The 24,836-nt window shown below is 43.0% G+C and overlaps 1 protein-coding gene across 1 annotated transcript in view; it reads left to right on the top strand.

Moving 5' to 3' along the window:
• Nucleotides 1–572: 572 nt before the first annotated feature.
• The window catches only part of LOC126983114 (muscarinic acetylcholine receptor DM1-like), a 288,456-nt gene continuing 264,192 nt past the window's right edge, over nucleotides 573–24,836 (top strand). Inside the window, exons 1-2 of the mRNA XM_050835611.1 lie at nucleotides 573–810; nucleotides 17,477–17,816. The gene's annotated coding sequence lies outside the window, so the exon portion shown is untranslated. The remainder of the gene's footprint in view (nucleotides 811–17,476; nucleotides 17,817–24,836) is intronic.

Raw genomic sequence — 24,836 nt, 5'->3', positions numbered from 1 at the left:
CTCCGGTCTCCGTCCATCTTTCGACTTCCTCCTCCGAATCATTCTTGGCCCCGCGCCCCGCCCCGCCCCCCGCGTCATGGGGGGCGCGCCGGGGCTGCCGGGCGCACGGCGATCGCGTTTAAATCAAAGCGGCTGCCCGGCGTGGCCCGCCGCCCCCCAGTCCCCTGATGCTGGACAGGAAGGGTGCCTGCTGCCCCGTGTCCGCTGCCCTTTGCCCGCCACGCCCTTGCCGGTGCCCCACACAGCAGGGTGTCAAGCGGTGCCCCCCCGTGCCGCCCCCCGCGACGCCCCCCGCAGGAGGGGCATAAAGGTGAGGCTGCGGCAGGGCAACACTTTAACATTTGACAAGTGTCCGCGGCGCCCCGTGTCCCCGGGCCTGCCAGGGCCTCGCCGTCACCGTGCCCCACCGCCGAGGTCCTGCAGGCGGCCGTGCAGGGCCTGGCCATCACTCTGCATATCACTCTTGGCGGCGATTCTAACGATTAGTGGAGCAGGTGCGTACGACAACGTGGGCGGCGGGCCGGCGCCGGCGGTGGGGGCCGGGACGGAGGCTGGGTCACTCGTGCGGCGGCCCCGGCACCGACAGCAGCCCCGCACCGCCCCGCAACGCCCCCTCCTCCAGGTGACACCCGCGCCCACGCCGCGCTGCCTGGGCGGCCCCGCGCGCCCCGGCGTGGCCCCGAGACGCCCCGCGAGTGACCGGACTCTTGGCCTTTTTTTGAGTGCACGCCCACCATGTGTGGCCCAGGCGGCGCGCGCTGAGGTGCCCCGCGCCGCGCCGCGCCCACCACTGTCTCGGGAAACAGACAGGTAAAGGTGCCCAGGTGCCCTCACGGGCCGGCTGATAACCTCTCCATAAAGCCCACTCATAAAACAGCCCCGCAGTAAACACAATAATTAACCTTGTCACTGCACGACTAAACGATGGAAACCATAAACCCGCCTGTAAATCAGTGAACTGCTCGCGTCACGCCCGGCGAGGCTCGCGGCGGCGGCGGCGGCGGCGACGATGGTGGTGGTGGTGGTGGTAGTGGAGGAGGCCGCCCACCGCCCATCCGCCGCCCGCCCGCCGCCCAAAGCCTAAAGTTCACAGAGTTAAATAATCGCCATGACCGCTAAACGCACAGTGCCTAAACCGTGTGTGTGTGTGTGTGTGTGTGTGTGTGTGTGTGTGTGTGTGTGTGTGTGTTCGCCCACCGCCTCCACGTCCGCCACCAGCAGTACTGGACCTGCCTGGCCTCCCCCCCCTCGCCGCCTCCTGTATCAGTCAGTCAGTCAAGCGTTCACTCAGTCCAACAGTCAGTCAGTCAGTCCATTGATTAGTTATAAGTTAGTCTTTAAATCACTCAGTCGGGTAGGTAGATCGTAGAAGGTAGCTTAACGATCCCTCAGTCAAGTCAGTCAGTTATTAAGTCAGTCAGTCAGTCAGTCAGTAAGTCCATAAAACAGTGTCTGGGTTAGTCTTTAAGTGAGTCAGTCAAATCAGTTTACCAGGCAGCCAACGATTAGTTTTTCGTTTAAAGGTCCCTCAGTCAAGTCAGTCAGTTATTAAGTCAGTCAGTCAGTCCATAAATTAGTGTCTGGGTTAGTCTTTAAGTGAGTCAGTCAGATCAGTTTACCAGTCAGCCAACGATTAGTTTTTAGTGTAAAGGGTCCCTCAGTCAAGTCAGTCGTTAGTTAGCCATTTTCTTAAATCAGTCAAGCGTTCACTCTGTCCAACACATTCTCAGTCACCCAGTCAGTCAATCAGTCAGTCAGCCACTCCATAGATTAGTGCGTGGGTTAGTCTCGAAGTCAGTCAGTCAAATCAGTCGATCAGTCATTCCATACAGTGTTAGTCATTCAGTCAGTCAACCTTTAATTACATCGATTAGTCAGTTAGTCAGTCAGTGCGTAGGTTTTTAGGTGTGGTCAGTCAGCAAGTCCTGTTTAGTCAGTTTTGTCAGTCGAGTGTTTTATTAGTAGGTATTCAGTCAGTCGCGATGTTCAGTCAAGTTAGTCGTTCTGTCAGTCAACCAGTCGTCAGTCAGTCATTGAGTGTTAAGTTGTTAGTTAGTGAGTCGGTTACGATGTTCAGTTAAATTAGTCGTTCTGTTAGTCATCCGGTGGTCAGTCAGTCAGTCAGTTAGCTAGTCAGTCAGTTGTTTGATATCGCGTGTCATGTATCTTAGTCAAATCAGTCAGTCACTCAAGAGTTCCCCAGTCAGCGTTTAAATCTTCAATCAGTCAATCAGCCAGTTAGTCAGTCAGTTGTTTGATTTTGTATGTCTTGTAGCTCAGTCAAGTCAGTCAGTTAGGAGTTACCGGGTCAGCGTTTCAGTTTTCAGTCAGTCAGTCACTCATAATATGTTGTTTTTTTAACTTTTCTTCGTAGGTCAGAGTTTTTCGTTACTCGGTTAATTTCGTAGTTCAGATTACTTCGTCTTTATATTATTTCGTAGGTCAGAGTATTTCGTAGGTCAGAATCTTTCGTAGTAGAGTTCATTTTGCAGATCAATTTATTTCGTTAGCCGGTCAGTTAGCATTTACTTGGTCGCTTAGCTCAGCCAGGTCAACATCCTTCAAGCGTTCCGAGTCAGCGTTTTAGTCTTCAGCGAGTCAGTCAGTCAGTCAATTTGTAACGGTATCCTTTAGTTGAATCAGTTCAGTTATTTCAATCTCCATCCCGACCATTCAATCAGTTAGTCAGTCAGTTAGTCAGGTAGTCAGTCTTTGTTTTGGGGTCATACGGTTAAGTCAGTTCAGTTAGTTCAACCACTCCTTGCAATTCAGTCAGTCAGTCAGTCCGTTAGTCAGGTAGTCAGTCTTTGTTTTGGGGTCATACGGTTAAGTCAGTTCATTCAGTTCAATCTCTCCTTGCTATTCAGTCAGTCAGTCAGTCAGTCAGTCAGTCAGTTAGTCATGGGGTCATCTATTTGTTTGCTCAGTGATTTTAAAGGTCATGACAGTTTTTCAGGCATTTAGTCGGTTGTTTTCCATTCATTCATGTAGTCAGTCAATCAGTTAGTCAGTTGATTCGTCATTAGATTATTTAGTTGAATCATCAGTGCTTTTAACTCCACGACGGTTCTCAGTCAAGTCAGTTATTTTTATCGGTTAGTCAGTCAGTTTTATTTCCCTGTTTTTTTTTGTCATTAAATTATCTAAGTCAGTTAACTCATTTTTTACTCTATGGAGGCTTTCAGTCAGTCAGTCATTTTTGTTAGTCATTTTTTATCAGTCAGTCAGTCAGTCCATTTAGCTGACCCATATCAGTTTTCCACCCAATGACGGTTCTCTCAGTCAGTAAGTCAGTCTATCAGTCTTTCAATCAGTCAAAACGGCAGATTATATATTTTCTTTAGAATGGCAGAAGAAAAAAACAGTACCCGTGATTGGTTCTCATTTAGTCATTCAGTTTTCAGTAAGTTAGCCTGTCAGACTCCTTATGTTCTTATGTTCTTATGTTCTATCAGTTTGGATAATTTAGTCAGATGCATCCTTCTATTTTCCATAACTGCTTTTCTCATTCATACATTCATTCAGTCAACCAGTCAGTCAGTAAGTCAGTCAGTAAGTCAGTCAGTCAGTCAGTCAGTCAGTCAGTTTGGATATTTTTGTTGAGTAGTTTCAGTTTCCATTCTAACGTTTCATTCATTTAGCTATTCAGTCAGTCAGTCAATCAGTTAGTCTGTCCTTATGGTAACAATTTGAGCATTTCAGTTTCCATGTCTTCTGTTTCTTCCTTCCTTCCTTGATTCCTTACATCATTCAGTCATTCAGCCAGCCAGTCAGTCAGTCAGTCAGTCAATCAACCAGTCGGTCACTCAGTTAGTTTAGATAATTTCAACATTGCAGTTTCCAATCCTACCATTCCTTCCTTCCTTCCTTCCTTCAATCTTTCATTCACTCAGTCAGTCAGCCAGTCAGTCAGTCAGTCAGTCAGTCATTCAGTAGGTCACTCAGTCAGCTTAATAATTTCAGCATTGCAGTTTCCAATCCTACCATTCCTTCCTTCCTTCCTTCCTTCCTTCAATCTTTCATTCATTCAGTCAGTCAGTCAGTCAGTCAGTTATTCAGTCAGCCAGCCACAGCCCCTCTCTTCACTCTGAATATCGATTCTTTATAATGACTTAATTTCCGGGCCTAAAAAAAAAATCAGTAGCCATTTCATAAGTCAGTGAGTCATTTCGCGGGTCAGTGGGTCAGGCGATTGGGGTCTTTAGGGGCTCAGCGTGGCCAGTCAAGGGCGGCCAGTCAGTCAGTCAGCCAGTCATTGTTGGTCAGTCAGCGGGTGGGAGGTAGGGAAGGATGAAAGTGACTGTTTGTGTTTTTTTATTTTTTATTTAGTGGTTTGGTTACATTGACTTGGTTTACTCAGTTGGCTTGTCAGTTAGTCAGTCAGTAAGTCAGTCAGCTGGTGGAAGGGAGAGAGGGTTTTATCGTGTTTGTTCAGTCTAATTGGGCTGTTTGTTTGTTTGCAGTTCAGTGGTTTGGTTTCATTGACTTGGTTTACTCAGTTAGTTTGTCAGTTAGTAAGTCAGTCAGTCAGTCAGTCGTTCTCTCAGTCAGTGGTTATATAGTTATTTGTTTAGCTAAAATTGTTCAGTCAGTTTGTTAGTTGTTCAGTTAGGCATTTTGTAAGTTATCCAGTCAGTAATTCAGTCAGTCAGTCAGTCAGTCAGTCCTTCATTCAGTCAGTCCTCTACTCAGCAGTCATTTAGTTAGTAATTTGTCTAGCCTGTCAGTGATTCAGTCAATTTTTCAGTCAGTCATTTAGAAAGTAAGCTATTCCGTCAGTCAGTCAGTCAGTCAGTCATTTCTTCAGTCAGGCATTCGGTTAGTCACTTGTTCAAATATACTGTCAGCCAGTTAGTTAGTCAGTTATTCAGTCATTAATACAATAGATCGGACAGTCAGCCACCCAGTCAGTCAGTCAGTCAGTCAGTAAAGTATCAGGTAATTTTTTAAGTCAATATTTCGAGAGACAATTTACAGGATGAGTCAGATTATTAAAGTTACATAATCAGTCATCTTGTAAACAAAAACTGCCATTCGTTCAGTTGACGCCTCCCTTGGTCAGTTAGCCAGTCAGTCAAGAGTATCAGTAGGACTTGTAACACTTCCTTTACGTTTATCCGTCAGTCAGTCAAGTTTAAGGCTGTCGTTCAGGTTTTGTCAGTCAGTCAGTCAGTCAATCAGTCAGTCAGTAGATTATTCCGTTTTATATATGGCTAACAAAATCAGTAACCACATGGCAAAATAAGTTAAAACGAGTCAGTCAAGTAGCCAGTGATGTTGGTCTAGGATTGTCTCAGTCAGTCAGTCAATCAGTCAGTTAGTCGATAGTTCAGTCAAGTATACAGTCTGCCAGTTCATTAGTCAGTTATTCAGTCATTAGTTCAATAGATCGGACAGTCAGTCAGTCAGTCAGTCAGTCAGTCAGTCAGTCAGTCAGTCAGTTTAGTTACATGATCGTACAGAGTGAGATTTTTAACCTCATATTTACCGGATGTGTTTTTTTTTTTTTTTGTGACGCGCTCGTCCGCTATACATAGAAGGGGTTAATCTTGTGTGGCAGATAAGTCAGTCAAACAATCAGTCAGTCAGTCACTCAGTTTACATACATTACGGTGAGCTAGAGACAGCATATGAGCTAATTCAGTCAGTCATTCAGGCAGTCAGTCTTTCACTCAGTCAGTGAGCCAACCATTCAGTCATTCAGTATATCAGTCAGTAAGCCATCTATTCATTCAATCAATCTATTTCTCAGTAACCCATCTAGTCATTCAATCATAAAATCATTCAATCATTCAGTCAGTAATCATTCATTCACTCAATCTCAGTCAGTCAGTCAGTCAATCAGCTTTCTCCACTAAACCTCATCACAATAAGATATACATCATCGCGTCAGCTGCACCAGTCAGTCAGTCAGTCAGCCAGCAAGATGAATGAGCCAGTCAGCCATCTGTCAGTCACATCAATCACACCGAGACAGCTTGCTCCGACACTCCCTGAATCAGACCAATAAAGCGGATTCTTTTTATGACCTATTAAGAGAGAGGAAATGAGGCGTTTAATCATGTGAACACCCAGTCAGTCAGTCAGTCAGTCAGTCAGTCAGTCAGTCAGTCAATCAGTCCTGTTCATAACTTATCCATAGCTGAATATTATACGTTTTATCATGTGGGAAGTCAGTCAGTCAATCACTCAACTAGTTAGACAGCAAATCAATCAGTCAACCACTCATTCAGTCAGTCAGTTAAGCCATCAGTCAGTTATTCCATCTGCCAGTTAGCCAGTCAATTTGTCAGTCAGTCGGTCAGTCAGTCAATTCGTTCGTCAGTGTGTTAGTTCATGAGGTCATCAGTCAATCAGTTAGTCAGTCAGTCAGTCAGTCAGTTCGTTCCCCAGTCTTTCAATACGTAAGTCAGTAAGTTTGTCCGTCAGTTAGTCAGGCAGTCAGTCAGTCACTTAGTCAGTTAATCAGTTCATCAGTAAATCAGTCAGTCAGTCAGTCTATCAGTAAATCAATCATTCAGTCAGTTCAGTCGGTCAGTTATTCAATCAGTCACTTAGTCAGTTAGTCAGTCAATCAGTTAGTTTGTCAGTCCTTCACTAGGCAAATCAGTAAGTTCGTCCGTCAGTCAGTCTATCAGTCAATCAGTCAATTATTCAGTCAGTCACTTAGTCAATCAGTCAGTCATTTAGTCAACCAATAAATCATCATCATCATCAATAAATCAGTCAGTCAGTCAGTCAGTCAGTCATCCAGTCAGTCAGTCAGTCAGTCAACCATCCAGTTAGTCAGCGGGCCACATAAATTTGAGTCATCGCACGGTTCCTCACACTCTATTGACTATCGGGGAGCTACCTTACTGAGCCGGCCAGGTGTGTAGGTGATTAATTAGTAGCTCGGCCCTCACCTGGCTCACCTCCCTTCCCTTACCTGTCCCCCTGCCCTGCCTCCTGTGTCTCCCTTCCTCCCTCCCTCCCTTACTCGCTTATATATGTAACCTCCTTTATTTGGGGTTCTTTCAAACACCCCTATTTTTTTCTCTCCCTCCCTCTCTCTCTCTCTACCTTTCTCTCTCTCTCTCTCTCTCTCTCTCTCTCTCTCTCTCTCTCTCTCTCTCTCATTTCTCTTTTCCTTCCATTTTATTCCTATCCTTTTCTTTCCTACGTTTTCTCTTTCCTGTTTCCTTCCTTTCCATGATTTTCCTTTAATTTTTATCTGTTTTTCACTGTTTTTCTTTTCCTCTTTTTTTCCTTTTCTATTCTTTCCTTCGCTTTCTCCTGCTTGTTTTTTCTTCTTTCTCTTCCTCTCTCCTTCCCTTCGTCTCCTCTCGTCATCTTCCCTTCCTTCCTTCCTTCCCTCTCCTTTCTCCTCCTCCTCCTCCTCCTCCTCCTCCTCCTCCACATCGTCTTCAGTCAAATCTTCCATTATTCTTTCCCCTCTCTTCTCCCTAATTATCCCTCCCTTTCCTGCCCTCTTCCTCCCTCCTTCCCTCCCTCCCTCCCTCCCTCCCATAAAACCATCGTAAAAGAATGCGATAAAATTCTAATAAAAGTCAAATAATAACAACAACAATAACATTAACAACAACGATAACAACAAGCGTAACAGCAAGGCCATTAGATGTTGTTGTTTATCTTGTGGGAAATAATTAAAGAGAGAGAGAGAGAGAAAGAGAGAGGGAGAGAGAGAAATGATGATAAAGATTGGATAAAGAAAATAAAGATCGACGCACTCGTTAAGGATGGAAGTATAAGAAAGATAGACAACTCTCTCTCTCTTCCTCTCTTTTTTTTCTCTTTTTCTTTCTCTCCCTTTCTTCCATATTTACCTTTCCTTATATTTCTTTTTTTTTTCTTTTATTTCAATGTATCTGTTTCTGTGTGTGTATATTTCTCTCTCTCTCTCTCTCTCTCTCTCTCTCTCTCTCTCTCTCTCTCTCTCTCTCTCTCTCTCTCTCTCTCATTCTTCTCTTTCTCGTAACTTGTCACATTAATCCGAGTTTCTGAAATGGTTTTGGTCGTCGCTACAAATGTTTTTTTTCCCTGTGTGTGTGTGTGTGTGTGTGTGTGTGTGTGTGTGTGTGTGTGTGTGTGTGTGTGTGTGTGTGTGTGTGTGTGTGTTCTATTTCTGGCCAGGGATTAGTTGTGGAAGGAAGGATAAGGAAAGAGAAGGGAAAGGAAGGAGTGTGAAGGAAAGGGTAAGGAAGGGAAAGAAAGGGAAGGGAAGGGAAAGAAAGAATAAGGTAGGATTGGTAAGTAGGTATAGGAAAGGAAAGGAAAGGAAAAGGAAGGGAAGGGAAAAGGTGTGTCAAGTTAAGGGTAAAGAAGGAATAGGATACGAAAGGATAGGAAAGAGAAGGAGTGATAAGGGAAGCGATGGGAAGGGAAGGGTAATGACTTGATGGAAAAGAAAGGGGTAGGAAATGAAAGGGTAGGGAAGGGATGGGAAGGGAAGGGTAATGACTTGATGGAAAAGAAAGGGGTAGGAAATGAAAGGGTAGGGAAGGGATGGGAAGGGAAGGGTACTGCTGAAATATATGTTTGGAATGTGAAGGGAAGGGAAAGAAGGAAAAGAGTCGGGGGGAATGGAAAGGACAGGAAATACAACATAGAACATACATTTCTTAGGCAAGGAAAAGGAAGGGAAAAGAAGGGAAGAAATCTGAAACGAAGGGAATGGAAGGGAAATAAAGGGAATCACATGCAACATACATTTCTAAAGGTTAAGGAAAGAATGAGAGAGGAAGGACAGGGAAAGAAAAAGGAAGGAAAACCATTGGAATGAAGGGAAGGGAAAGGTAGGGTAGGGAATAGATAACTCCACATACAACATACAACATAGACATACTTCCCTTAGCTCAGAAAATAGATGGGAGTGGCAGGACAAGGGATGAAGAGGAAAGGATGATAGCTAGAAGGAAGGGAAGGGAAGGGCAAAGGAAGGGAATTAGAGAACAAGCCAGATTAAGATGAAGGGAAGAAGATAAACCAATTGACAGGCGATAGAAAGAGGAAGGAAGAGACGTAGAGATGGAATACACTAAAAGAAGAAGAAGAAGAAGAGGAGGAGGAGGAGGAGGAGGAGGAGAAAAGCAAATCAGAATGAAAGTGAAGGGAACTGCCGGGATTAAATTGAAGTTAAAGGAATTGAAGGGAAGGGAAAGGAAGTATAGGGAAGGGAAGGGAAGTGAGATATAGGGAAGGGAAGGGAAGGATAGGAAAGGGAAGGAAAGGGAAGTGTCGAGAAGGGAAGGGAGGTGAAGTTAAGCAAAACGAAGTGAAGGGAAGAGAGGAGAAGGGAAGGGAAGGGAACGGAAGGAAAGGGAAGTGAAGGGAAGGGAAGAAAAGTGAAGGGAAATGAGGGGAAGTTAAGGGAAGAGAAGGTAAGAGAGGAGAAGGGAAGGGAAGGTAAGGGAAGGTAACGGAAGGAAAGGGAAGAAGAGTGAAGGGAAATGAGGGGAAGGGAAGGGAAGAGGAGTGAAGGGAAGTGAAGAGAAGGGAAGAAAAGTGAAGGGAAATTAAGAGAGAAGAGAAGGATAGGGAAGGGGATTGAAGGGAAGTTAATAGAGGGGAAGTAAAGGAAGGGAAGTGAGATGAAGTGAAAGGAAGGGAAGGGAAGTGAAAGCAAGTGAAGTGAAGTGAAGGTAAGGGAAGGGAAGTGAAGGGAAAGGAAGTGAAGGTAAGGGAAGGGAAGTGAAGGGAAGGGAAGTGAAGGGAAGGGAAGAGAAGGAAAGAGAAGTGAAGGCAAGGGAAGTGAAGTGAAGGGAAGGGAAGGGAAGAGAAGTGAAGTGAAGGTAAGGGAAAGGAAGTGAAGTGAAGGGAAGTGAAGGTAAGGGAAGGGAAGTGAAGGGAAGGGAAGGGAAGTGAAGAGAAGGAAAGAGAAGTGAAGGCAAGGGAAGTGAAGTGAAGGGAAGGGAAGGGAAGTGAAGTGAAGGGAAAGGAAATTAAATGGAGAGAAGAGAAGGGAAGTGAAGGCAAGGAAAGTGAAGTGAAGTGAAGTGAAGTGAAGCGAAGTGAAGGGAAGGGAAATTAAATGGAGAGACGAGAAGGGAAGTGAAGGGAACGAAGAAAAATATAGCATCAATAAACAAGAAAAAGGAAGGATGAAGAAGGAGATAAGATTGGAGGAGAGACAGGATAAAAAAAAAGAAAGGAAGGAGAAGAGAAGGGAAGGGGAAGGAAGATACTGACGCCATAGATTCCAAAGTCACATTGCAGAAGGAAAGAAGATGGAAAGAGAAAGGAAGAGGAAGAGGAAGAGGAAGAGGAAGAGGAGGGGTCAATAACAGCATACCTAGATTTTAAAGGCCACTAATGATTACAGAGAATGAAGGGAAGAAGGGAAGGGAAGATAAATAAAGGAAGGAAAGAAATTAAGAAAAGGGAGAGGTAAGGAAATTGGTTAAAAATGAAGGGAAGGAAAAGGAAGAGACGTGATAATAGAAGAAGGGAAGAGAAAGAAATGAAGGAAAGGGAGAGGAAAGGAAATAGGTTAAAAATGAAGGGAAGGAAAAGGAAGAGACGTGAGTATAGAAGAAGGGAAGAGAAAGAAACGAAGGAAAGAAATTAAGAAAAAGGAAGAGGAAAGGAAATAGGTTAAAAATGAAGGGAAGGAAGAAGGGAAGAAGGGAAGGAGGAAAAAGAGAAGGGCTAAATGTGGATGGGGAAAACAAGGATAAAGGGAGGAAATAAAAAAGAAGGGAAGGAGGGAAGGGAGAAAAAAGGAAGGGGTAAATGTGGATTGGAAAAACACACAAAGATAAAGAGAGGATTTAAGAAAGAAGGGAAGGAAAGAAAATGGATTAAGAACGAAGGGAAATAAAAGGAAAAGGAGGAAAAATCGAGTAGAGGATAAAATGCAATAAAAAGAGAATTAAGAAGGAAGGGAAAGCTATGAAGTATAAATAAAGAAAGAAATTGAGTGAAAAATGAAGGGAAAGGAAAAGAAGAGAAAGGAAGGGATAACATAATCGATAAAGAAGGAAAATTAAGTGAAAAAGAAGGGAAAGGGAAGAAAATTGGTTAAGAAAGGAGGAATAAGGAGAAGGGAGGATAAAAGGATAAACAGGGATAGGATAAGAACGATGAAGGAGAAAAAATAAGCTGAGAAAGAAGAGAATGGGAAAATATTGATTAAGAAAGAAATGAAAGAAGGAAAAAGATAATACAAAAAGGAAAGGAATTAGAGAAGAAAAAGGGAAAGGAAGAGAAAGAAATGAAGGAAAGAAATTAAGAAAAAGAAAGGAAAGGAAATAGGTTAAGAATGAAAGGAAGGGAAAGGGAAGAGAAGTGATAATTGAAGAAAGGAAGAAGGAAAAAAAAGGAAAATCAAAGGGAAACAAAAGGAATAAGAAGGGAAATCTCAACACACACACTCATTCACCCCTCACTCCCTCCCCCCTCCCTCACCATTCCATTAGATCTAGCTGCTGTTATCTCTAGTGGTGGTGGTGGTGGTAGTGGTGGTGTGTGGGGGGGGAGGTGGTCTTCTCTTCTCCCTGGTAGCCCCTGGCGTTATATAAGACAGTGTAAATCTTATCCCCAGCTCATTTTGTGTCTTGGGGCGAGTGTGATGGGAGGGGAGGGGGAAAGGGTGGGAGAGGAAGGGGGTAGAAGTGGTAGAAGTAGTTAAGAGTAGTGGTTGGTGTGGAAGTAGAGGAGTAGGAGGAGGAGGAAGAAGTAGAAGAGAAGGAAGAAGAGGTTATGGTTGTAAGGGGTGGAAGGGGTAGGAAGGAGAAGGAGAATGGGGTTAGGAAAGGTTGAGGTTGTTATCGTGATGGGAACAGTGGAATGGGTGGGAAAGAAGAGGGGGAAGGAGAAGAAGAAAAGGAGGAGGTTATGATTCTGTTAGTGGTGGAAATAGTCTTAGAAATGGGGATAGAGGTAAGGAAGGGGTGGTGATGGTGGTGTTGATGGTGATGGTGATGGAAGGAGGTGAAGGGGATTTGGAAAAGGTGGTATTTCTCTTTCATTAATATTTTCCTTCTTACTCATGTAGCTTTATCATAGTTTACGTTCTATTCTTTCTCTGTAATATCTTTTAATTCTACTTTAACGCGAATTTTCCCTTTCATAATATTTTCCTTTTCACTTGTCTTGCTGTTTTCATAATTTCTATTGACACGATTTATTTCTATTTTACACGATTTCCACTTTCATTTTATTTTCCTTCTATTTTCACTCTACCTTTTTATATCTACTTTAATTAACATGAATTTTCCCTTTCATTATACTTTTCCTCTCACTCTTCTTGCTGTTTTCATGATTTCCACCGACACGATTTCCACTTTTATTTTCTTTTTCTATTATTTTCACTCTACCTTTATATTTCTACTGTAACACAAATTTTCCCTTTCAATATATTTTCCTTTTCACTGTTCTTGCTATTTTCATGATTTCTATTGACACAGCTTCACGATTTCCACTTTCATTTTCTTTTTCTATTATTTTCACTCTACCTTTTTATTTCTACTTTAACACGAATTTTCCCTTTCAATATATTTTCCTTTTCACTTGTCTTGCTGTTTTCATGATTTCTATTGACACTGCTACACGATTTCCACTTTCATTTTCTTTTTCTTTTATTTTCACTCTACCTTTTTATTTCTACTTTAACACGAATTTTCCCTTTCAATATATTTTCCTTTTCACTTGTCTTGCTGTTTTCATCATTTCTACCGACACAGCTTCACGATTTCCACTTTCATTTTCTTTTTCTTTTATTTTCACTCTACCTTTTTATTTCTACTTTAACACGAATTTTCCCTTTCAATATATTTTCCTTTTCACTGTTCTTGCTATTTTCATGATTTCTATTGACACTGCTACACGATTTCCACTTTCATTTTCTTTTTCTTTTATTTTCACTCTACCTTTTTATTTCTACTTCAACGCGAATTTTCCCTTTCACTATACTTTCCCTTTTCACTTGTCTTGCTGTTTTCATCATTTCTACCGACACAGCTACACGATTTCCACTTTCATTTTCTTTTTCTTAAATTTTTACTCTTCCTTTTTATTTCTACTTTAACACGAATTTTCCCTTTCACGATACTTTCCCTCTCACTCGTCTTGCTGTTTTCATACTTTCTATCGACATTCTTTTTTCAATTTCCACTCATTTTCTTTTTCTTCTATTTTTTTTCTCTTCCTTTTATCAATGTCGGTTTCTCCACCATCCACAATTCGTTGTTTTTTTTCATTATTTTTACATATTTTTCTTTTTCTTCCTTTTTAGATAGCTGTTGTTTTTCTTTCATTTACGTATTTCCCATTTTCTCTTCCTCTTTAGACAGCTAGGTATGTTTTTTCGCTTATTTTCATACTTTCCCTATTTTTTTTCTTTATTTTTTTGCATATTTTTCTTTTTCTACCCTTAAAGATAGTTGTTTTTCTTCTATTCACGGTTCTCTCTTTCATTTCATTCTCACCTATTTCATTTTATTCCTTGTTTTATTTTCTTTATCACCCATATTTCAGTTCATGGCCCATTCTGTGTTTATAAAAGGGAATGACCGTCCCATTAGACTCGACGTAACAAGGGATTTATACTGTACATGAAGATTTATTTTTATGCATTTCCTACCCTTTTGTCACCCTTTTCTGGATAGCTGTGTGGGTGTAATTAAACTAGGTAAGGGATTTTCATGTATTTTATTTTCAGTTTTCCTTCTTTCCTTTTTAAACATTTCCCCCTTTTCAACCCTTTTCTGGATAGCTGTGTGGGTGCAATTAAACTAGGTAAGGGATTTTCATGTATTTTATTTTCAGTTTTCCTTCTTTCCTTTTTAAACATTTCCCCCTTTTCGACCCTTTTCTGTATAGCTGTGTGGGTGTAATTAAACTAGGTAAGGGATTTTCATGTATTTTATTTGACCCTTTTCTGTATAGCTGTGTGGGTGTAATTAAACTAGGTAAGGGATTTTCATGTATTTTATTTTCAGTTTTCCTTCTTTCCTTTTTAAACATTTCCCCCTTCTCAACCCTTTTCTGTATAGCTGTGTGGGTGTTATTAAACGAGGTAAGGGATTTTCATGTATTTTATTTTCAGTTTTCCTTCTTTCCTTTTTAAACATTTCCCCATTTTCAACCCTTTTCTGGATAGCTGTGTGTGTGTGTGTGTGTGTGTGTGTGTGTGTGTGTGTGTGTGTGTGTGTGTGTGTGTGTGTGTGTGTGTGTGTGTTTAAACGGGTGATTGTACTTTTAATAACAGTCCCTTGTGATTAACCGAGATAAAGGATTCTCATATAATTTTTTAACATTTTTCCTTCCTTCCTTTTAACACATTTCCCCTATTTCCCATTTTTATCCCCCTTTTCTGGATAGCTGTGTGTGTATGCTTAATGGGATAAGAGCTCTCTTTAATAACAGTACCTTATCAGTAAACGAGATGAAGAGATTTTCATGTAATATTCTTTTTTTCTCATTTTTCCTTCATTTTTACACATTTCCCCATTTTTCCGTATTTTTGTCACGCTTTTCTAGATAGCTGTGTGTGTGTGTGTGTGTGTGTGTGTGTGTGTGTGTGTGTGTGTGTGTGTGTGTGTGTGTGTGTGTGTGTGTGTGTGTGTGTGTGTGTGTGTGTGTGTGTGTGTGTGTGTGTGTGTGTAATGATAATAGGTTAGGTTAGGTTTGGTTAGGTTAGGTGTGTGTGTGTGTGTGTGTGTGTGTGTGTGTGTGTGTGTGTGTGTGTGTGTGTGTGTGTGTGTGTGTGTGTGTGTGTGTGTGTGTGTGTGTGTGTGTGTTTAAAGGGGTAATGGCGTTCCTAATATCAGTCCCTCGTGGCTTGAGATAAGAGATTTTCATGTAATATTCTTTTTCATTTCTATCTCATTTTACGTATTATCTCATTTTTCTTTCTTCTCATGTTTTATATATCATCCCATTATTCCTCCCTGCCAATAACATATTTTTAATTAAGTACGACAGTAGATTGATATATTGTTTTCTTTTTCTTTTTCTATTTTCCCTCTATTTCCTGTTTATATTTTTACTTATTTTCTTATTCATTTTCTTGTTAGTGTGTCATCCGTCTGTGTTTTTGTTGCTAATTTTGTCTCAGTTTTCTCCTATTGTTATTAAGCTCATAAAACTACCCATGAAAAAAGTATCTTCTACATACAACCTCTAAGGAAGTCAGATTTGCGGCGTGTATAGAGGCAAGGACAGGGGCGAATAGGTGGTTAGAAGAGGGTGTTTTATGTAGAAAGTCGTGTGATATTATATACATAGGGGAGAGGAGTGGGTGGAGGAGGGGGTGAGATATAGAGTAGGGGGCGTGGTAGAGTCATTAAGGGGGGGGGGGGCGTGGTGGAGAGTAAGGGGGATGGGGTGTAAGTTTAGGGTGAGGGGGGGCTGGTTAATTCACGGGGGGGGGGGGGTAATCCTCAGTTGTATTAAGTCTACGGAAGGTACAAGCCTAATTTCGTTTATTGCTGAGTGAAGTCGGGTATATATCTCTCTCTCTCTCTCTCTCTCTCTCTCTCTCTCTCTCTCTCTCTCTCTCTCTCTCTCTCTCTCTCTCTCTCTCTCTCTCTCTCCCCTCTCTCCCTGTGGCTTAGATTTTACGATCCTGGACACAGTTAAGCCTCTATACTGCCGAGCCCTCAAAATGGGGTACTCGGCAGGAATCTTTTGGGTACGCGACGTGTGTGTGTCCCAGGCCATATTCTCAACCATTTCGGGGCCTTACACACCCTCATTGGACTTCCGTAGAGGTTGTGATGGGTACTATTTTCATTGGGGGTAGTTTTATGAGCCTGGTGGTAGTTTGACAAGACTTCTGTACCGGGAATGTGAAAAGCACTAGCTAATCTCTCTCGTGGCCTTTGGGAAATATTTGTATGATGAGGTTTTTGTAGAGGTTGTGGTAGGTACTATTTTCATTGGGGGTAGTTTAACAAGGCTTCTGTACCGTGAATGTGAAAACGCACTCTTGTGAACTCGACTAATCTCCTTTGTGACCCAGGGAAAGATTTCGTAGAGGTGGTGGGTACTTTTTCCATGGGTAGTTTTATGAGCCCTGTGATAGTTCGACCAGGCTTCTGTACTGTGAACGTTAAGAGACCCCAACTAATCTCCTTTATGACCTTTGGAAATTGTAGTTGTGGGAGCAGAAAGCGTCTAAAAACAAAGGTCTTAGACACACACATTGGATTAGACTTACGTAGAGGTGGTGGGTACTTTTTCCATGGGTAGTTTTATGAGCCCTGTGAAAGTTCGACCAGGCTTCTGTACTGTGAACGTTACGAGACCCCAACTAATCTCCTTTATGACCTCTGGAAATTGTAGTTGTGGAAGCAGAAAGCGTCTAAAAACAAAGGTCTTAGACACACACATTGGATTAGACTTACGTAGAGGCTGTAGGTACTTCCATATGTAGTTTTATTAGCCTAGTGATAACATTTTACCTGGGAGTCTAATGAACTTAATTTTAATCACTAGGAGTTTTGGTTTATTGGTAGACTTAATTTTAATCTCTGGGAGTATAAATGGAGTGAACTTTATCCCTCTAGGAGTATAGATGACAAAATTAGGCTAGTTGCATCTGTTCTTCTTGTTGGTCTTCTTCTTCTTCTTCTTCTTTTTCATCATCTTCTTCTTTTTCATCATCTTCTTCTTCTTCAACATCTTTTTCTTCTTCTTCCTCTTCTTCTTCTTCTTCTTCTTCTTCTTCTTCTTCTTATCATTATCATTATTATTACTATTACTATCATCATCATTATCATCATCATTACTGCCTTGAAGGACGCCCATTAGTGGCTTTACCTGCCTGGGGAGGATAATTAATACCGTGCAGGTGTAATCACATAAAACGAACAGGTGTTATTAAATATGCCAGGGTGTAGCTGTAAGGTCATCAGTGCTTATCCAGGTGTAGGCAGGTGTATATGTGTACGTGTGTATGTATACCTGAAGACATGATAATTAAAGGTGTGGAGGTGTAATTATTAATCCACAGGTGTGATTAGGTATGTCTATGTATGTAATGACACATATCAAACCGTAGAGTAGACAGGTATGTGTGTGTATGTAAGTGTATGTGTGTTTACCTGAGGATAGACAATGCTAATTAAAGGTATATAGGTGTAATTATGAATCCACAAGTGTAATTAGGTATGTCTAAGTAAGTAATAACACATCAAGGCATAGACAAGGTGTTTATACTTGTATGTGTGTTTATATGATTAACTGAATGCTAATTACAGGTGTGGAGGTGCAATTATGAATCGGTGTAATTAGGTATGTCCATGTAGGTAATAACACATTAAGGTATAGACAAGTATGTGTATATGTTTACCTGAGGATTAACTGAATGCTAATTAAAGGTGTGGAGGTGCAATTAGGATTTCACAGGTGTAATTAGGTATGTCTAGGCAGTAATACATATCAAGCTGTATTCAGGTGTGTATGTACGTGCATATGTTTGTGTGTGTGGTTGAGGGCTGACTGATCACTGACGGCTTGACTGATGCAGCAGGTGTGGACTGTGGAGGTCTGGGCTGAAGGAAGTCCCCTGAGCAGACCCTTCTCGCTCAGCAGGTGGAGGAAAACTGCTCCACGCCTCTCCACACGAGGAAACGTCCACTTGACCCACACCGAGACCGATATACACAAACAGACAATTCATCACCAGTGGAGGAAACTTTCTCTCCCTCAAAAATAAAGTGGAGGAAAAGGAGAATCACCACCCGGTCTCTCCTCTCTCCACTTTCTCTCCGCTGAAGCAGGATCAAGTGGAGGAAAGACTGCTCTCTCCACCACTCCTTGCATCGCGTGGAGAGAAGAAGTAGCATCGGAGGAACGTGTCTACAGTGGAGGTAAGTGTGATGTTACCTGTCCGTTAATTAGTGTACCTGTGATTCTTTGTCTCGGCGGGGAAGGGGAAAGTTACCTGACGCGTGTGAGGTGCTGAAGGGGAGCAAGTGAAAGGGGAGAGTGAAAGTGAAAGGGAAAAAGAGATATGGAAAGAAAGATGATTGCAAGGGAAGGGAAGATGATTACAGGGAAGGGAAGGGAAGGGAAAGGAAAGGAAAATAAGAGAAGAGAAGAGAAGGGAAGGGAAGGGAAGGGAAGGGAAAGGAAGGGAGAGAAGAAAAGAAAAGAAAAGGGAAGGGAAAGGAAGGGAAATGAAAAGAATGGAATGAGAGGAAATGGAAGGAAAGGAGGAAACATAAGGAAAGGAAAATGGGAAAGGTAAGGAATGTGGGGAAGGAAAAGAATAGTGAAAGGAAATGAAGAAAAAGAGGAAGAGGAAAGAGAAAAGAGAAAAACGGAAGGGAAGGGAAATTATCGAAAAGACAGGAGGAAAGGAAAGGAATGAAAGAAGGAAGAGAAGGAAAGAGGGAAAAGGGAGGAGAGAACGGAGGAAAGGGGAAAAAGGAGAGAGATAACCAAGAGAGAAAGAAAAGTGAGGAAAGAAACGAAAGGAAAGGGAAGGAAGAGAAGGAAGGAAGAGGGAAGGAAAGGCGAAAGAGTGGAGTATGTCTCTTTCTCTTAACCTGACTCCTCCTCCTCCTCCTCCTCCTCCTCCTCCTCCTCCTCCTCCTCCTCCTCCTCCTCCTCCTCCTCCTGCCGGGTCCTTCATTCACCATTTTACTTCCTTTTTATCCGCTTCTTGTAAAGACTCGAGGTAACCAGAGCGAGGGAGGAGGAAAAGTGGCGGGCCTTTCCTTGAACCTCTTTTTTGCGATGTTGTGGGACGCCTTACTGTGTTGAGGAGGGAGTGTTGCTGTGTTGGTGGGGATAGGAGTGTTGGTTCGAATTGGGTTGTATTGGTTGGTAAGGGTTGTGTTTCTCGGGTGGCTGTTTTCGCTGTGTTTCTCTGGGTGTTGCTGTGTTGCTGTGAGTAGGAGTGTTACTTTAGGGGAAAAAACGTTGCTGTGTTGAGAGGAGTGCTGTGTTGGTTCGGAAGGCTTCGGAAATCTGGCTCTGTGATGCTGTGTTTTCTTTGTGTTGCTCTGTTTCTCTGGGTGTTTCTGTGTTGCCGTGGGTGTAGGAGTGTTGCCGAGAGTGTTCTAGTGTTGCTGTTAGGGATGCTATGCTGGTTACGAAGGGGTCTGGCTGTAATTTTGTGTTCCTGGCTACGTTGCTGTGTTGTTTTGAGTGTTGCTGTGTATCTCAGGGTGTTGAAGTGTTGTGAGTGGGTGTAGAAGTGTTGCCAAGTGTTGTTGTGTTGGCGTAAGGGATGTTGTGTTGGTTGGTAAGGGTCTGGCTGTAATCTTGTTTTTCTGGCTACGTTGCTGTGTTTCTCTGGGTGTTTCTGTGTTGCCGTGGGTGTAGGAGTGTTGCCGAGAGTGTTGTAGTGTTGGCGTAAGGGATGTGTTGGTTGGTAAGGGTCTGGCTATAATCTTGTGTTCCTGGCTACGTTTTTGTGTTGCTGTGGGAGTGGGTATGTTGCTATGGGTATAAGTGTTGCCGAGTGTGTTGTAGTGTTGGTGTGAGGGATTCTGTGTTGGTTCGGAAGGGTCTGGCTATAATTTTGTGTTGGCTACGTTACTTTATTACTCTAAGTGTTGTGTTGTTGAGGGTGTGGTTGTGTTGCTAGGAGTCTTGTAGTGTTGCTGAAAGCGATGATGTGTTGGTTGGTAATTTTCGGAAAGGTCTGGCCGTGATGTGTTTCCTGCTGTGCTTTTGTGTTTTTATGGTGGGGGTTGCTGTGTTGTATGTGTTGCTGGGGAAGTAGGAGTGTTGCTGAGTGTTGATGTAAGGGATGCTGTGTTGGTTCGAGAAGGTCTGGCTATGATTGTGTTGCTGGCTACGTTGCTGTGTTTCCGTGGGTGTGTTTGTGTTGCCATGGGTGTGTTTGTGTTGCCGTGGGTGTGTTTGTGTTGCCGTGGGGGTGTTTGTGTTGCCGTGGGGGTGTTTGTGTTGCCATGGGTGTGTTTGTGTTGCCGTGGGTGTGTTTGTGTTGCCGTGGGTGTGTTTGTGTTGCCGTGGGTGTGTTTGTGTTGCCGTGGGGGTGTTTGTGTTGCCATGGGTGTGTTTGTGTTGCCGTGGGTGTGTTTGTGTTGCCGTGGGTGTGTTTGTGTTGCCGTGGGTGTGTTTGTGTTGCCGTGGAGGTGTTTGTGTTGGCGTGGGTGTGTTTGTGTTGCCGTGGGTGTGTTTGTGTTGCCGTGGGTGTGTTTGTGTTGCCGTGGGTGTGTTTGTGTTGCCATGGGTGTGTTTGTGTTGCCGTGGAGGTGTTTGTGTTGCCGTGGGTGCGTTTGTGTTGCCGTGGGGGTGTTTGTGTTGCCGTGGGGGTGTTTGTGTTGGCGTGGGTGTGTTTGTGTTGGCGTGGGGGTGTTTGTGTTGGCGTGGGGGTATTTGTGTTGCCGTGGAGGTGTTTCTGTTGGCGTGGGTGTGTTTGTGTTGCCGTGGGTGTTGTAGTGTTGCCACACGAGTTTAATTTCCCTAGACTCTCATCTTTCATCATTATTCTCCCACGATCATTTTTTTTTTCTCCATCTTTCTTTCTTGTGGTAATATACGTATTCTCTCTCTCTCTCTCTCTCTCTCTCTCTCTCTCTCTCTCTCTCTCTCTCTCTCCTCCCTTCTTCTCTCCTCCTCCTCCTCCTCTTTTTTTCTTACTTTTTGTTTGTTTGTGTGTCTCTCTTTATGTTGGTCTGTCTGTCTGTCTTTGTCTGTGGGTCTATCTTTCTTTTTCTTTTTTCTTTCTTTCTTTCTTGCTTGCTTTTTTCTTTTTATCTCTTTCCTTAACACACACACACACACACACACACACACACACACACACACACACACACACACACACACACACACACATACACACGCACACACATAACTTTCCTCCCTCTGTATATTATGTAACTTTTCCCCCAAACTTGTTCCTCTATCTCCTTAGTTCGCTGCTCCGTAAGCTTACCTGGCTGCACGCGTGATTAACTTTACTTGGGCGAGCGTGTGTGTGTGTGTGTGTGTGTGTGTGTGTGTGTGTGTGTATAGGTGAGCTTTATTTTATTTTTGTCTTTTGTTGGTATTTTGTTTACATTTTTTGGTTAATTTCTTTTTCTTGTTTTTTATTTTTTTCTGATTTTTGTTTTCTTTTTTGGTTATTTTTTATTTTTGTCTTTTGTTGGTATTTTGTTTACATTTTTTGGTTAATTTCTTTTCTTGTTTTTTTATTTTTTCTGATTTTTGTTTTCTTTTTTGGTTATTTTTTTGTTTTATTTTTGTTTTCTTATTTCAACTGTCTCCTTCCTCCTTTTCTTTACCTTTTCATACATACAAACAGTCCCTTCTTTTGTCTTTTTTTTAACTTACTTTCCTTATGTTCTATCTATCTCTTTCCTCCTATTTCCTTTTAGTTGCGGTTTCATATACAAACAATCTTTTTCCTCCTTTTCTCTACCTTTTCATACATACAAACAGCCCCTTTCCTTTTTTTTGTCTCTTTTTACTTCCCTTTCCTTATGTTCTATCTATCTCTTTCCTTCTATTTCCCTTTAGTTGCGTTTTCATGTACAAACTCTCTATCTTCCTTTTCTCTATTAATTTCTTACATTCGTGCGTACAAAATATCTCTCCTTCATTTCCCTTCTAAATTACCTTTCCATACACATAAACAATCTCTTTCCTTCAGTTTCTCTTACTTATCTTTTCATACCGACAAACTATTTCCTTCTTTTCCCTTTTAATTCTTTACCCTTTCATGCTCACCAAATACCATCTCGTTTCTCAATTTCCACTCGTGAATATAACAAACTTCACAAACTCTGGTCTCGCTGCGTAAGTTTACCAAGCATTGGGTACGACTTGCTGTATCGCCAAATTCTCCCTGGCTTCTTCTTCTTCTTCTTCTTCTTCTTCTTCTTTTGACCTGTACCGCTTTGTATCGTTTCTTAGGTCCTCCTCCTTAGGTTTAGGTTAGGTTAGGTTGTGGGTTCCTGGTATGTTAGGTTAGATTAGATTGTGGACTCCTATACTCATATACCAGACAGACATAGCAAGGCGCGGGGTTAGGTTAGGTTGGGTCGAGGGTTAGGTGAAGTTGTGGGTTCCTGGTATGTTAGGTTAGATTAGATTGTGGACTCCTGGTTAGGCCACACTCATATACCAGACAGACATAGCAAGGCGCGGGGTTAGGTTAGGTTGGGTCGAGGGTTAGGTGAAGTTGTGGGTTCCTGGTTATGTTAGGTTAGATAAGGTTGTGGATTCCTGGTTAGGCCACACTCATATACCAGACAGAGAGATAGCAAGGCGCTGGGCTCGGTTATGTTACGTCAAGGGTTATGTTATGTTCGGTGACGGGTTCCTGGTTATGTTAGGTAAGGTTGTGGGTCTCTGGTTAGTCCACAATCATTTACCAGACAGACAGGTAGCAAGGCGCGGGGTTAGGTTAAGTTAGGTCAAGGGTTAGGTTTGGTTAGGTTAGGTTATGTCAGGTTAGGTAAGGTCGTGAGTCCCTGGTTAGGCCCCGCTCACACATCAGGCGGAGAGATAACATGGTAGTGATTTAGGTTAGGTTAGGTTAGGTGAGGTTAGGTGAGATGGTGGGATCCTGGCTAGGCCCCGCTCACACACCAGGCAGGAGATAGCAAGGCGCTGAGCTCTGTTATGTTACGTCAAGGGTTATGTTATGTTAGGTGAGGGTTAGGTTAAGGTTAGGTGAGGTTAGGTCTCTGTTTAGTCCACAATCATTTACCAGACAGACAGGTAGCAAGGCGCGGGGTTAGGTTAAGTTAGGTCAAGGGTTAGGTTTGGTTAGGTTAGGTTACATCAGGTTAGGTTAGGTGGTGGGTTCCTGGCTCGGCCCCGCTCACACACCAGGCAGGAGATAGCAAGGCGCTGAGTTAGGTCAAGGGTTAGGTGAGGTTAGGATAGGTTAGGTTAGGTAAGGTTAGGTTAGGTTAGGTTAGGTTAGGTTACATCAGGTTAGGTTAGGTGGTGGGTTCCTGGCTAGGCCCCGCTCACACACCAGGCAGGAGATAGCAAGGCGCTGAGTTAGGTTAGGTTAGGTTAGGTTAGGATAAGTTAGGTTAGGTAAGGTTAGACAAGGTTAGGTTAGGTTAGGTTAGGTTACATCAGGTTAGGTTAGGTGGTGGGTTCCTGGCTCGGCCCCGCTCACACACCAGGCAGGAGATAGCAAGGCGCTGAGTTAGGTTAGGTTAGGTTAGGTTAGGATAAGTTAGGTTAGGTAAGGTTAGACAAGGTTAGGTTAGGTTAGGTTAGGTTACATCAGGTTAGGTTAGGTGGTGGGTTCCTGGCTCGGCCCCGCTCATACACCAGGCGCGCGGAGAGATAGCAAGGCGCTGGGATCCACTCTTCACGCACCAAGGGAAGCGTATTTGAACCCACCGTGCTGTGCCGAGAGAGACGGGAGAGGAGAGAGATGGGAGAGTGGGCAGAGGGGCGAGGAAGTGGTAGATGATGAAGGAGATGATGGTGATGGAGGGAGAATCCGGGACGAGGACGAGGGGAGATGAAAGAGGATGGGAGAAAGGGGAGAAGAGGAGGGGAGATAATGGAGGTAGAGAAAGAGGTAGATGGAAGAAGGAGAAGAGAAGGATAGATATTAAAGGTGAAGGAGGAGGTATATGGTATTAAATGGAAGGGAGATTAAAAAGAGAAGGGAGATAGAGGAGGATGGGAGAAGGGGGAGAAGAGAAGGGGAGATGATGATAGTCATGAAAAGGGATAGATGGAGTTAAATAAAAGGGAGGATTGGAAACGAAGAGATGATTGAGGGAGGTGAAGAAGGAGGAAGAGGAGGAGGAGGAGGAGGAGGAGTAGAAGAAGATAGTGTCGATGATGGTAAATAAAGATAATGGGAGGAAATTGAGAATATTGATGTGTAAATAGGAAAGAGAAGAAAGATATAATTGATAAAAGAGGAAAATAGGAGGAGGAGAAGCAGAAGAAAAACGAAGATGGTGAAGAAAAGGGAAAATATAGAGGTGAGGAGAGGAAGAAGGGAAGAGGGAGAGAAAGAGAGAAGGATGGAAGGAGGAGGAGAGAAGTGAGAGAAGGAAGAGATGGAGTGGATTGTCCTATTATTGAAGAAGAAGAGGAGGAGGAAGAGAAAGAGGAGGAGGAGGAGGAGGAGGAGGAGGAGGAGGAGGAGGAGGAGGAATAAGGTGAAGATGTGGTTTGTATAGGAAAATGGAGAAATGAAGGAAGGAAAAGAGGAAGAGAGAATAAAGGAAAGGAAAAGGAAAAGAAGGAAAATGAAGTGAGGGAAGGAAAAAAACAAGGGAAGAAAAAAAAGAAAAGAAAATAATGAAAGCAATATAACAGAGAGAGAGAGAGAGAGAGAGAGAGAGAGAGAGAGAGAGAGAGAGAGAGAGAGAGTCAACTTCATCTCGCCTTCCAGTGATTGTGTCAAGAGCTGATGTTGGTGATGATCTCTCTCTCTCTCTCTCTCATGCCAAAAATAGAAGACAAAAGCATTCCCTTTCACCACCACCATCATCACCACCATCACCACCATCACCACCACCACCACCATCACCACCACCACACCACCACCACCACCACCACCATGTCCTATTCACAATTAAGAAAACAATATAATCACGCTACACCAATCACCACCACCAGAGAGAGAGAGAGAGAGAGAGAGAGAGAGAGAGGGAGCATTTGATTGGCCATATTCGGGAGGCTGCGTGTGATTGGGGGATTGGACCATAGCCTCGCCCAAGCCTTTTTGAGACGCCGAGGCTGATTGGGGGAGGTGTGTGTGTGTGTGTGTGTGTGTGTGTGTGTGTGTGTGTGTGTGTGTGTGTGTGTGTGACGGAGGAAACTAAAGAAGGAAAAAAAAAGAAGGAAGAAAGAAAAAGTGAGAAAGGAAGAAAGGAAGGAAGGAAAGAAAAAAAAAGAAGTGAAAGAAGCGGAAATGAAGA

Source organism: Eriocheir sinensis, chromosome 53, assembly GCF_024679095.1.
Source record: "Eriocheir sinensis breed Jianghai 21 chromosome 53, ASM2467909v1, whole genome shotgun sequence".
NCBI lineage: Eukaryota > Metazoa > Arthropoda > Malacostraca > Decapoda > Varunidae > Eriocheir > Eriocheir sinensis.
The sequence above is the reverse complement of the archived record's forward strand: the minus strand, read 5'-3'. Positions and strand labels throughout refer to the sequence as shown.